Raw genomic sequence first — 11,402 nt, forward strand, 5'->3', positions numbered from 1 at the left:
GGGAGAGAGACGCCATGAAACAGACTCTTAACTATTAAGAACAAACAGATGGTCACCAGAGGGGAGGTGAATGGGGAGATGGGGGAAATAGGTGATGGGGATTAATGAGCGTGATGGTGATTAATGGCACTGAGTAATGAACAGAACTGTTGAATCATTATACTGAACCCCTGAAACTAATATAACACTGTTTGTTAACTATATTGGGACAAAAATTAAAAATAACTAACTAAATTTTAAAAATAATATAAATCAATATTCCAGGATGTCTTTGGTGGACACCAATGGCCTCTCTTGTTGGCCTGGACATTGCCCTCCTCTCTCCATCCCAAGGGTTGGTCTCGGCTGTCGCGCCCCTCCAGGTATGGCGGACGGGCCTGGGCACATGACCTGCACCTATCAGGATTCTGTCCCCAGGAAATTGGAATTTGACTTCCAAATGTGAGTTTATTCTCAGCTGGTCCCTTAAATGGAAAGATGTCAAAACTTAAAAGCTACGCTGTGGCTGTTCTGGATGGAGTTGCGTCCCCCAGAAGGATTATGTTGAAATTCAAACCCCCAGCTACCTCAGAACGTGGCTTTATTTGGGAACCGGGTCTTTGCAGGTGTAATGAGTTAAGTTGGGGTCATACTGGAGTAGGGTGGGCCCTCGATGCAGTACAACGGGAGACCTTTCAAGAAGAGGAGATACCCAGACATGGGGAGGAGGCCGTGTGAGTCACGGAGGCAGAGATGGGAGCAAGGCACCTTCACGGAGCACCAGAACACCGCCAGGAGCCAAAAAAGGCGAGAGAGGACTCCCCTGCAGTCTCAGAGGGAGCACTACCCTGAGGGTTCTTGATTCAGACTTCTGGCCCCCAGGACCGTGAGACCATGCCTTTCCATTGTCTTATCTGTGGTACTTCGTTAGGGCAGCCCTAGCGACCACCATAGCAGCCACCTTCCACCATGGGAACCCAGCAGAAGAAAGAACAAGGCAGATGAAAGGAGAGATGGGGGGGTGGGGGGCGCGCAGGGCAGGGGGAGACATGGCTGTCTTTCTCCAGTCCCTCCCTGAAGGCAGGCACATGCCCTCCCTCGGCCGGGTGAGACGGCTCCTGCCCTCACCCTATGGCTCCCTACTCCATTTAAGTCAGTTGGTACTTATAACCGTAATTTGGTACCGTGGTCAGCACAGCCTCACTCATAGTAGCAAAAATAAAAGGGAAACCAATAAAATGGCCAACAAAGAGGACCAGGGAAATCAATGGTGGTACATTCATAAGGCTCTTAAGCAGTCCATCCAAAATCGCGGCGTGGAAGCCTCTGGACCCCTGTACTTAACACACTCCCCCTCCAATAGGTGATTATCGCGGATTTGATCCCTGTCACCTGCAGGGGGCGCCCTCTTCTCCCCGCCCTCCAGGTTCCGGGGCACTGCCTCACTTCGCCGCCAGGGGGCCCCTGCGGCCATCACAGCCATCTGGCTGCGAGGAGCGCGGAGTTTGTGGTCTTCCCAGCTGGAAGGCGGACCCAGCCTCTCCAGGCCCAGTGTCCGGACAGCAGTCCTGCTAGGACGCCCTTCTGAGAAAGGTGGCCTTCCACGACGTGTGCTCTCTGTCCCAATTTGCCTGATGCTCTTGCAGAAACAGGCGAGATTGTTACTCCCTGCTGCCTATACCAGAGCGCTGCCCGTTCTCCAGGGGCTGCTCAGTGAACTTGAGCTCCCCCGAGGTGCTCAGCTTCGTGGAACAGGCTGTACATGGGCAAGCTTCCAGAAATGCACCAGACTAAGGGTCACTCGCTTCTTTTTTCGCTAAAACAAAACACATATTAGCGGCCTAATTATGTCAGATACCGTCCCGGGCGCCATTGCTGACCCCTGGGGGGCACTTGGCCAACAGAGAAGCACAGAACATACTAGTACATTATACTGATCCGGAGACATCCCCCCCATAGTCACACACACACCGGAAGCCCAGCAGAACACCTTCTTCTTCTTCTTCTTTTTAATGTTTATTTAATTTTTGAAGGAGAAAGAAAGACAGTGTGAGCAGGGGAGGGGCAGAGAGAGAAGGAGACCCGGAATCCAACCAGGCTCCAGGCTCTGAGCTGTCAGCCCAGAGCCGGACATGGGGCTCGAACTCAAGAGCTGTGAGATCATGACCTGAACTGAAGTTGGACGCCCAACCCACTGAGCCACCCAGGCGCCCCCAGAATACCTTCTTTCTGCGTGTGATTATGGTGGAAAAACTTACATGGAAGAAAAGTTACCACTTTAACTGTTTTCCCATACACAATTCAGTGGCAGTAAGTACATTCACATTGTTGTCCAGCCGTGACCGCCAGCTGTCTCTAGAGCTGTTTCATCTTGCCAAACAAAAACTCTGTCCCCATTACACAACGGTTCCCCATGACTCCCTCCCCAGGCTCTGGAAACTTCTTTTCTACTTTTTGTCCGTGTGGATTTGACTAAGGCATATCCTATTTGTCCTTTTGTGTCTGGTGTATTTCATACACATAACATATTGTATATACGTTAGCATGTATGCGTTCGAGATCCATCCATATTATCGCGGGAGTCCGAGTTTCACTCGTTTGTAAGGCTGAATGATATTCCGATGTATGGATGTACCACATTTTGTTTATCCATTCATCCATCCGCGGACAACGGTATAGTCTTCACTTTTTGAGTCCTAAGACTAATGCTGGAGTGAACATTGACCTGTCTAAGCCCCAGCTTTCGATTCTTTTTTTCTTCTTCAATGTTTATTTATTTTTGAGAGAGAGAGAGAGAGAGAGAGAGAGAGAGACTGTGAGCAGAGAACGGCAGAGAGAAAGGGAGACTGAGGATCCAAAGCGGGCTCTGCAGTGACAGGCGGGAGCCCAACGTGGGGCTCGAACTCACGAACCATGAGATCATGACCTGAGCCGAAGTGGGCCGCTGGGTGGACTGAGCCACCTAGGGGCCCCTCCATTTTTCAAATCATAGCCATCCTAGCGGGTATGAGGTGAAGAATAATCTCTGAGCTGAGTTAGTCTGGAGGAATGTGTAGAATAGTCAAGCAACCGGGCAGGAGGAAGGACATCCCCAGCAGAGCCAGCCGTACATAGAACGTCGGGAAGGTGTGAGAGTTCTGGAAGCCGGGGGACCGAGTGGAGAAGCCAGGGATGAGGCTGGGGCGCCAGGGAGAACCAGACGTGGGGGCCATGGAGGCGGTGCCCAGGCGGCCGGACTGTCCTAGAGCAGTGAGTTCCCCCAAGAGGAGAGGCAGGGTAACCTCATGGAGTGCGGTGCATGGCCTGGAGGCAGACGGACTGGGGGGGAAGCTTCTACTGCTCCTATCACCTGTGTGTCCTTCGCACACATCACTCAACCTTCCTGATTCTGCCTCCTGACTGAGAACTGGGACCCGACTGTTGCTCATCACGGGATTGCGGCCAGGTGGCGGTGACACGATCCATGTAAACTCACCACCCAGCATCCACCCCAGGAGCGCTCCCTCGGTGGTGGCCGGGAGCGTCACGGGGGTTAATTACCATCCCAATAAAATAATAACCGTGTGCACATCTGAGTGCATGTGATGAGTCGTTAGCAGCCACCGACCAGGCTGCTCGGAGGATAGAGAGGAGAAAGCGAGGCCTCTCTCTTTCAGTGAGCTCACCATCCGCCTGCTGGACTTTGGCATCAGAGAGGCTGGGTTAGGATCTGTGGTGGCTTATATATATTTCCTGCCAAACGTTCCACTTCCCCTCCCCACGATGTTCTTCCGTAAGAGAAAGTGACACATCACTGTCACCAACTAGTGTCCCCTCAAAATTCACATGTTGAAGCCCTGACCACCACCCCTCCACCCCCGCCGCCCCACTCCGTGGGACTATATATTCGGAGATAAGGCCTTGATGGATAATTCAGGTCAAACAAGGTCATAAGGGTGGCACCCTAATCCGATACAACTGGCGTCCTTACGAGGAGAGCGAGAGACACCAGTGACGTTCGTGTCCCAGGGAGGCTCCTCACCACGGGAGGACACGGTGCGACGACGGCCGTCCGCAAGGCAAGAGAGGCCTCAGGAGAAAGCGTCCTGCACCATGATCTTGGACCTCCGGCCCCCAGAACCGTGGGACCGTACATTTCTGTGGTTTAAGTGGCCCCAGCTGTGGCGTTCTGTTGTGGCCGCCTGAGCAGGCTAAGACAGTCCCTGCTAGCTCAACTCCTGAGTTCCGGTTGGTTCACTGAATGTGGGTAGGAGTGAGTGAGGAGTGCCTCTTCTAAGCAGAAGATTGAAGAGCCTGTGTGGTGGGGTCGTGCCAGAGGCTCCTTTCCCCTCTGCCGTGACTACAGCAACGTCCCTATTGAGGCTGTTCCCTTACTTGGGTCCCAGAGCAAAGGTGCCATGCAGCAGAGCCGTGGCCAGCCCGCGAGAGACAGGTGGCATGGGAAAACAAACCCCTGAGATGAGGCCTTGTGTACTACAGGATAACCTAGCCCATCCTGACCATCACCAGTGCTAAGATCCACGGCTCTGCGAGCTTGGGTGCCTTTGTTCACCTCTCTGAGCCCCGCCTGACACATAAAAGGGTCGTGATAACACCTGCCATGTAGGGTCATTGGTTCCTTCACTCAACACATTCACTGAGTGCGACATTACACGTCAAAGGGGAATTCAGGTTGCAGAAGGAATGAAGGGCTGCTGATTAAGTTAATAGGGAGATTATCCTGAATTGTTTGGATGGGCCCTTGGAATCAACAAGGGCCCTTAAAAGTGGAGGGGGGCAGCAGGAGGGAGAGGACAGAGAGATGGGACGTGAGAAGGACTCAGCCGGCCATAATCGGTGGCTTTGCAGATGGAGGGGGGGCCACAAGGCAAGGAAGGCAGGAAGTTCTAGAAGCTGGAAAGCCAAGGAAGTGGATGTGCTTCCGGAGCGTCCAGGAAGGAGCCCAGCCGGGACCAACCCTTGCCTACAGCCCAGTGAGACCTGTGTTGCACTTCTAACCTGCAGCACCAGGAGGTAAGAAATTTCGCATTAAGTCACTAAGGCAGAGGTAATTTGTTACAACAGCCGCGAGAAACTGACACAATTTCCGAAAAGGGGAAAAGCAAGGGGAGGCGATAGAAAATCATGGTGGCCTGGGGGGGTGGCCAGCCTCACAGGGTGCGGTCGGGGAAGAGCTTCAGAAGACTTGAAATTTAAGCAGAGCCATAAAGGCTGAAAAGGATAGGTAGACTCTTGTGTGCAGATTTCCTAAATCAATAAAGGTCAAGAGCAGGAGTTTAGCATCATGCCTGGCATGTGGGAAGCAACCAGCATGTTGTAGTTGGATTCTGAGACCTGTGCCCGGTTTTAAGAAAAAATCCAGCAGCCGAGAGATAAAGCCATGTGCTCTCATGCCTCCGTGCCTTTGCTGATGCTAGGCTCTCTGCCTGGAACACCTTCCTCCTTTTCCTCTGACTGGTAAAATCCTCCGCTGGTGGCAAGGGGGGCGAGGTCAGGTGGTAATCCAGTTCCTCCCTCAGGGTTTTCATTTCATTCACCTTTTTTTTCTTCATTATTTTTTAAAAATCTTTATTTTTCAGAGAGAGAGACAGACAGAGCATGAGCAGGGGAAGAACAGAGAGAGAGGGAGACACGGAATCTGAAGCAGGCTCCAGGCTCTGAGCCATCAGCACAGAGCCCGATGTGGGGCTTGAACTCACGAACCACCCCATCATGACCCGAGCTGAAGTTGGATGGTTAAGCGACTGAGCCACCCAGGCTCCCCGAATTTCATTCACTTTTAAGCAAATATCATGACCACGAGAACGCCCCCCCCACCCCGCCCCACCAGAGATGCTTCTAATCTAGTCCCATCTGCCTTTGTCTACTCTCCTTTCTGAATGGAAAGGGTGCTTTAGGAAGTCAGGGTGAGGGACAAGGCCAGGTAAGCAGCAACCACAGTAACGCAGCTGGGGGAGGGCAGAAACCATAGGGAAATACAAGAAAAAAGAAATTTCTGGTTTATTCATTGACCTCCCCATGTTACACCCTGCTTAAAAAAAACCTGGGGGAAGGGGAGCCTGGGTAGCTCAGTCGGTTAAGCCTCCCCAACTCTTGATTTCAGCTCAGATCATGATCTCAGGGTTTGTAGGTTCAAGCCTCACGTCAGGCTCTGCGCTGTCTGCTTGGGATTCTCCCTCTCTTTCTCTCTGCACCCTCTTGCTTGTGTGCTCTCTCTCTCTCTCTCTCAAAATAAATAAAAAAACTTAAAAAAAAATCTTGGGGAAGCACATGCAAAGTTATCATATGTTATTTATTATCATTATGAAGTATATGAAGTTTGGTGAAATTGTGAGTTACTAATTCTGTTCATTGTTCTACAAAAAAAAAAAAAAAAAAATCAAGGTTTCTGGACTGTCCTTTCCTCTTCCCTAAATCCTCTGGTTTATTCTTTTCTGGTTAGTGAGCAAGACAGAGAAGGCAGAACAGGAAGAGAAGCCTGCTGCACTTGAGAAAATATTATCGTCCCTTGTCTTTTCCAGGAACTGGGGCCCAGCGCTGGGGCTTGATTGGCTCAGCTTCTGGCCCAGGCTAATGAGACTTTCTGGAATTGTCTCAAATCTTGGTCACCTAACTCTGGAACACTGAGTTTACTCGGCACCAAAAAAGCAGTATTGAATTTGCACCCAAAGTTCTAGAATTCAAAAAGTTTAGTCATGTAACATGTTTTGATCTCTTGATCTTAAAACCCAGTGTCGCTAAACGGGCGACCCGCCTGTTTGTCGTCTCTGCAGCTTAGCGGAGCTGTTGAGACTGGTCTCAATGGGCCTGCGGGGAGGGCTGTCCAAGATTCACTGCGCCCTGCACACTGTTCTGCTTCTGTGCCTTTGTTCATGGGCTGCCCTTGCCGGGAGCACCCCTCCTGCCTCGCTGTCACCCCAGAAAAGCCTCTTCGACATCAGACTCCCTCAACCAGAGCAAACTGCTTGCCTCTGTTGTGGTCTCATAGAACTTTCTGTATATACTTCCGTTGTAGCTCCTTATTGACCTGCATCCTCTCGTGGACCGTGGGCTTCTATCAGCCAGGAACATCTACTAATCATCATAATAACCACCACCCACCCCCCCGGCCTAGCACCGTACCTGAAATAAACGGATATTCAGTACATACTTCTCAAATGAATGAGTGAAGGATGGAATGAGTGAATGAATAAGTGGACAGCAAATGCATTTAAGCCTTTGTTTAAGAAGAGACAGAATATCCTAGATCATAGCAAAACATACTGATCAACCCACCTTGTGATGGCTAAAACAGTGTTTTCCATGTTTCTTCTGTTCTCCCCACAGCATCCAGGATGCTTCAAACGCATAGCCATTGAGGGAAGCATCCGCAAACCTGATTCCGTAGACCACTGACTCTTTTCGTCATCACATAATTCTTTTGTACTAAGTAGCACTGATCAAGTGACGTCGGGTCTGCTAAATAGTTGGTGGTTATGAGGTATTTGCTGGAGCTGAGTTTTTTTTTTTAAACACTTATTATTTATTTAATTATTTTTAAAAATGTTTATTTATTTTCAACATTTATTTATTTTTGGGACAGAGAGAGACAGAGCATGAACGGGGGAGGGGCAGAGAGAGAGGGAGACACAGAATTGGAAACAGGCTCCAGGCTCCGAGCCATCAGCCCAGAGCCCGACGCGGGACTCGAACTCACGGACCGCGAGATCGTGACCTGGCTGAAGTCGGACGCTTAACCGACTGCGCCACCCAGGCGCCCCAAATGTTTATTTATTTTTGAGAGAGAGAGAGAGAGCGCAAGTGGGAGAGGAGAGAGGGAGACACAGAATCTGAGACAGGGTCCAAGCTGTCAGCGCAGAGCCCGATGCGGGGCTCAAACCCACGAACTGCAAGATCATGACCTGAGCCAAAGTCAGACACTTAACTGGTTGAGCCACCCAGGCGCCCCATGTTGGGGCTGAGTTTTAAACTCGAATAGCCCATGATACCCTTGGCAATACTTTGAAAATGACCCGCAGCATTAACAGGAAGGTGTGTGTCTGGCCTCTGAAAGGGGATGCAAAGGTCAAATGTGATATTCACTTTATGGAAACGTCAAGGCACTGTTGCTCTTAAAGAATTGTGCTCTATTTTAAGGGGGATGTTTGTATTAACCTGCTCAGGCTGCCATGACTAAGTGCCACAGATTGGAGGGCTTAAACAGAAATGCACCGTTTCACAGCCCTGGAGGCTGGAAGTCCAAGATCAAGGTGCAGGAGGGTTAGTTTCTGGGGAGACCTCTCTCCTTGGCTTGCAGACGACCACTTCTAGCTGTCCTCACGAAGCTTATCTTCTGTGTGTGCTCACTCTGGTGTCTCTTCCTCTTCTTATAAGGTCATTAGTCCTATTGGCTTAGGGCCCCACCCTTTGACCTCACTGCACCTGAATTACTTCTTTAAAGGCTCTATCTCCAAATATAGTCATTTGGAGATTAAGGCTTCAACGTTATGGATTTGGGGGAGACACAATTCAGTCAGTAACAATGTTATACGTTATTTTATTTTTAAAGTTCATTTATGTATTTTTAGAGAGAGAGAGGGAGGGGCCAAGAGAGAGGGAGAGAGAGAATCCCAAGCAGTCTCCAGGCTATGAGCACAGACCCCCCCTCCCCATGTGGGGCTGGATCCCACCACTCTGGGATCACGACTTGAGCCGAAATCAAGAGCCAGACGCTTAACCTACTGAACCCACCCAGGTGCCTCAACAATGTGATATTTTAACAAAAGGTTCACTTAGAGCAAAACAAAAGGCAAAACACAAAACCCAAAATGCCCTTGGAGGGGCGCCTGGGTGGCTCAGTTGGTTAAGTGTCCTGCTTTTGATCTCAGCCCCAGTCTTGATCTCAGGGTTGTGAGTTCAAGCCCTGCATAGGGCTCCACACTGGGCAGGAGTGAAGCCTACTTCAAAACAAAACAAAACAAAACAAAACAAAACAAAACAAAACAAAACAAAACAAAACCCTTTGACTCCCAATCTTTCCTAGGCAAGAGACAGGTTTTGGCTAGAGGAACCCCCCCCCCCACCCCAAGGAGAGATGGGTAGGAGACAAATCACCAGGGGAAGCCTCCCAAAGAGTGGAGCAGACCACAGAGTTCCTCCCAGAGAACAGAATCAGAACCTAATTGAGGGGCTGTCTTTCCTCCATGTGGGAGCCTTACGGTGTCCACCCATAAGGGATTTCAGAATTGCCCTGAACCATGCACCGCAGTGTATCTCCTACTTTTCCCCTTTCTGGAAGGTAATATTGATTACAATTCTCCTGCTCTGTCCCCACATCAAATATTCTGAGTTTGGGGGTGGGAGAATAGCTCTTCTTTTCAGTTCATGAGCTCTACACCATGTGGACTCACGCCCTGACCTGGTGGGGCAGGGGGAGTCAACACTTCACCCAGACATCCAGGGCCTCGAGCTGGCTATAGTGATACACATTGGGTTGACTCCTTTGGGGAGAGACTAAATGTGTTCCACATGTGGAGAAGAAGTAAACATGGATATTTGGAGGCCAGAGCACGTACTGCAGCAGAGATTGTCTTGACCCTCACCAATGCAGTTTCTCTTCTTGGAGACAGAATACTATTTCCCAGCCTCCCTTGCAGTTAAGTTGGGGCCATTGGCTGGCTCTAGCCAATGGAATGTGAGTGGAAGGACACTACCAGGCCTGGCCAGAACTACCTGCGCAGTCTCCCTTAGTCCCACCTTGCTCCTCAGTTACTCAGGCGGAGGAACCAATCAAGGACTCTAAGGAGGTTCTAGAACTGTGCTGTCCAACAGATAGCTACTAGCTCTGTGTGGCTATTGACCACGTGAAATGTGGCCAGTCTAACTTAAGATGCAATTTCAAAGAATTGGCATGGGGTGGGGGAAGGTAAAACAGCTCATTAACCATTTTTATATAATTACATGTTGAAATGGTAACATTTGGAATATTTTGGGTTAAACTGTATTATTAGATTTAATCTCTTTGGTTTTACTTTTGTTAGTTTTGTTTTTACTTTTTAAGATTTTTTAATTTTAATGCCAGTTCAGTTAACATGCAATGGTATATTAGTTTAGGGTGTTCTTTTTTACCTTTTTAATGTGGCTACTAGAAATTTTCCATTTTCATATGTCGTGGACATATTTCCATTGAACAATCCTGTTCTAGAACAGCGTTTCTCAGCCTTTTTTCTTTCTTTCTTTCTTTCTCTCTCTCTCTTCCTTCCTTCCTTTCTTTCTTTCTTTTTCTTTTTTCCTTATCATGCCCCTGAGGAGAATTTTTAGATATATCTTTTCCTAAATTCCTCTCTCCCATGAAATTTGGAAAACACAGATACACTGTATATCCGTTTATGTATTGTGGCCCTTGTAATAGCTAAGATTTTTTTCACTTCTATCCCCCAAGAACCAATTTTGCCCTCTTGGGGGTAACATCTCCCATGCTGAGAGTGCATGTTTTAGAAGATGGTGGCATTGTACGATGGGAGAAGCCAGACTTCCTGAGTCACCCATGGAAAGCTCCTTTCCAGCGAGAGCAAGAAATAAAGCATTATGGGGTAAGCCACCCAGATTTTAGGGCTGTTTGCTTTAGATGCCACCACTGATTATCCTGACACACCAAACCCTAGATTTTACAATGCCATCAGTAAACCCAGAGATCTCTCAGAGAATCAAAAATCGGGGATCCACAGGGCCCAGCCCACAAATGGTCTGGATGTCTCACGATTTCCCCACACAGCCCCCCAGCACCACCCCATCATCTGGCATTTGCTGCCAGCTTCCTCTGCTTGGTGTCAGTTCACCCTGAGGGAGCTTCTTCACTCCCTTTGCTTCCTGTGCATGGATGACTCTCCTGTTTGCCTAGCAAACGTTTCAGACTCAGCTCTAGGGCCACTTCCTCCAGGAAGCGCTCCCGACAGGCCATCACCACTCCTGGCTTCCACTGTAGGGACTCCCAAATCCTTCCGCCAGAAGCAGAGCTGTCTCACGCATTCAGCACTACAGAGAAATAAACCAGTACGAATACGAAAACAAAATGCTCAAGGCCAATCCAAACACAGGAGGGGAAACCTGGGTGGAAGGATGCCATATCTTAGCCTGCTACGCTTACAATATTTTACTTTTGCAAATTTTACAAAACACGTGATCACTGATCATATTGCAAAGGCCCCTCCCAGGGTGAGGAAGGAAACCCTCTGAGGAGCTCTGAAGCTTAAGCCCCAAGGGCTTCTACAGAGAACAAGGTCCTATCGGTGAAAAAAAGTTTTGGAGTCAGATGCCCTGGACGTGGGAACTTCTAACTAAAGTAATTCAACCAAACAAATAAGTGTTGAATTATGGTAGGCACAGTACGCACAGTATGATTGAATACCCATCAAGGCACAGGACAAATTAAAGTGTCATTTAAT

The sequence above is a fragment of the Acinonyx jubatus genome, chromosome A3 (assembly GCF_027475565.1).
Source record: "Acinonyx jubatus isolate Ajub_Pintada_27869175 chromosome A3, VMU_Ajub_asm_v1.0, whole genome shotgun sequence".
Classification (NCBI taxonomy): Eukaryota; Metazoa; Chordata; class Mammalia; order Carnivora; family Felidae; genus Acinonyx; species Acinonyx jubatus.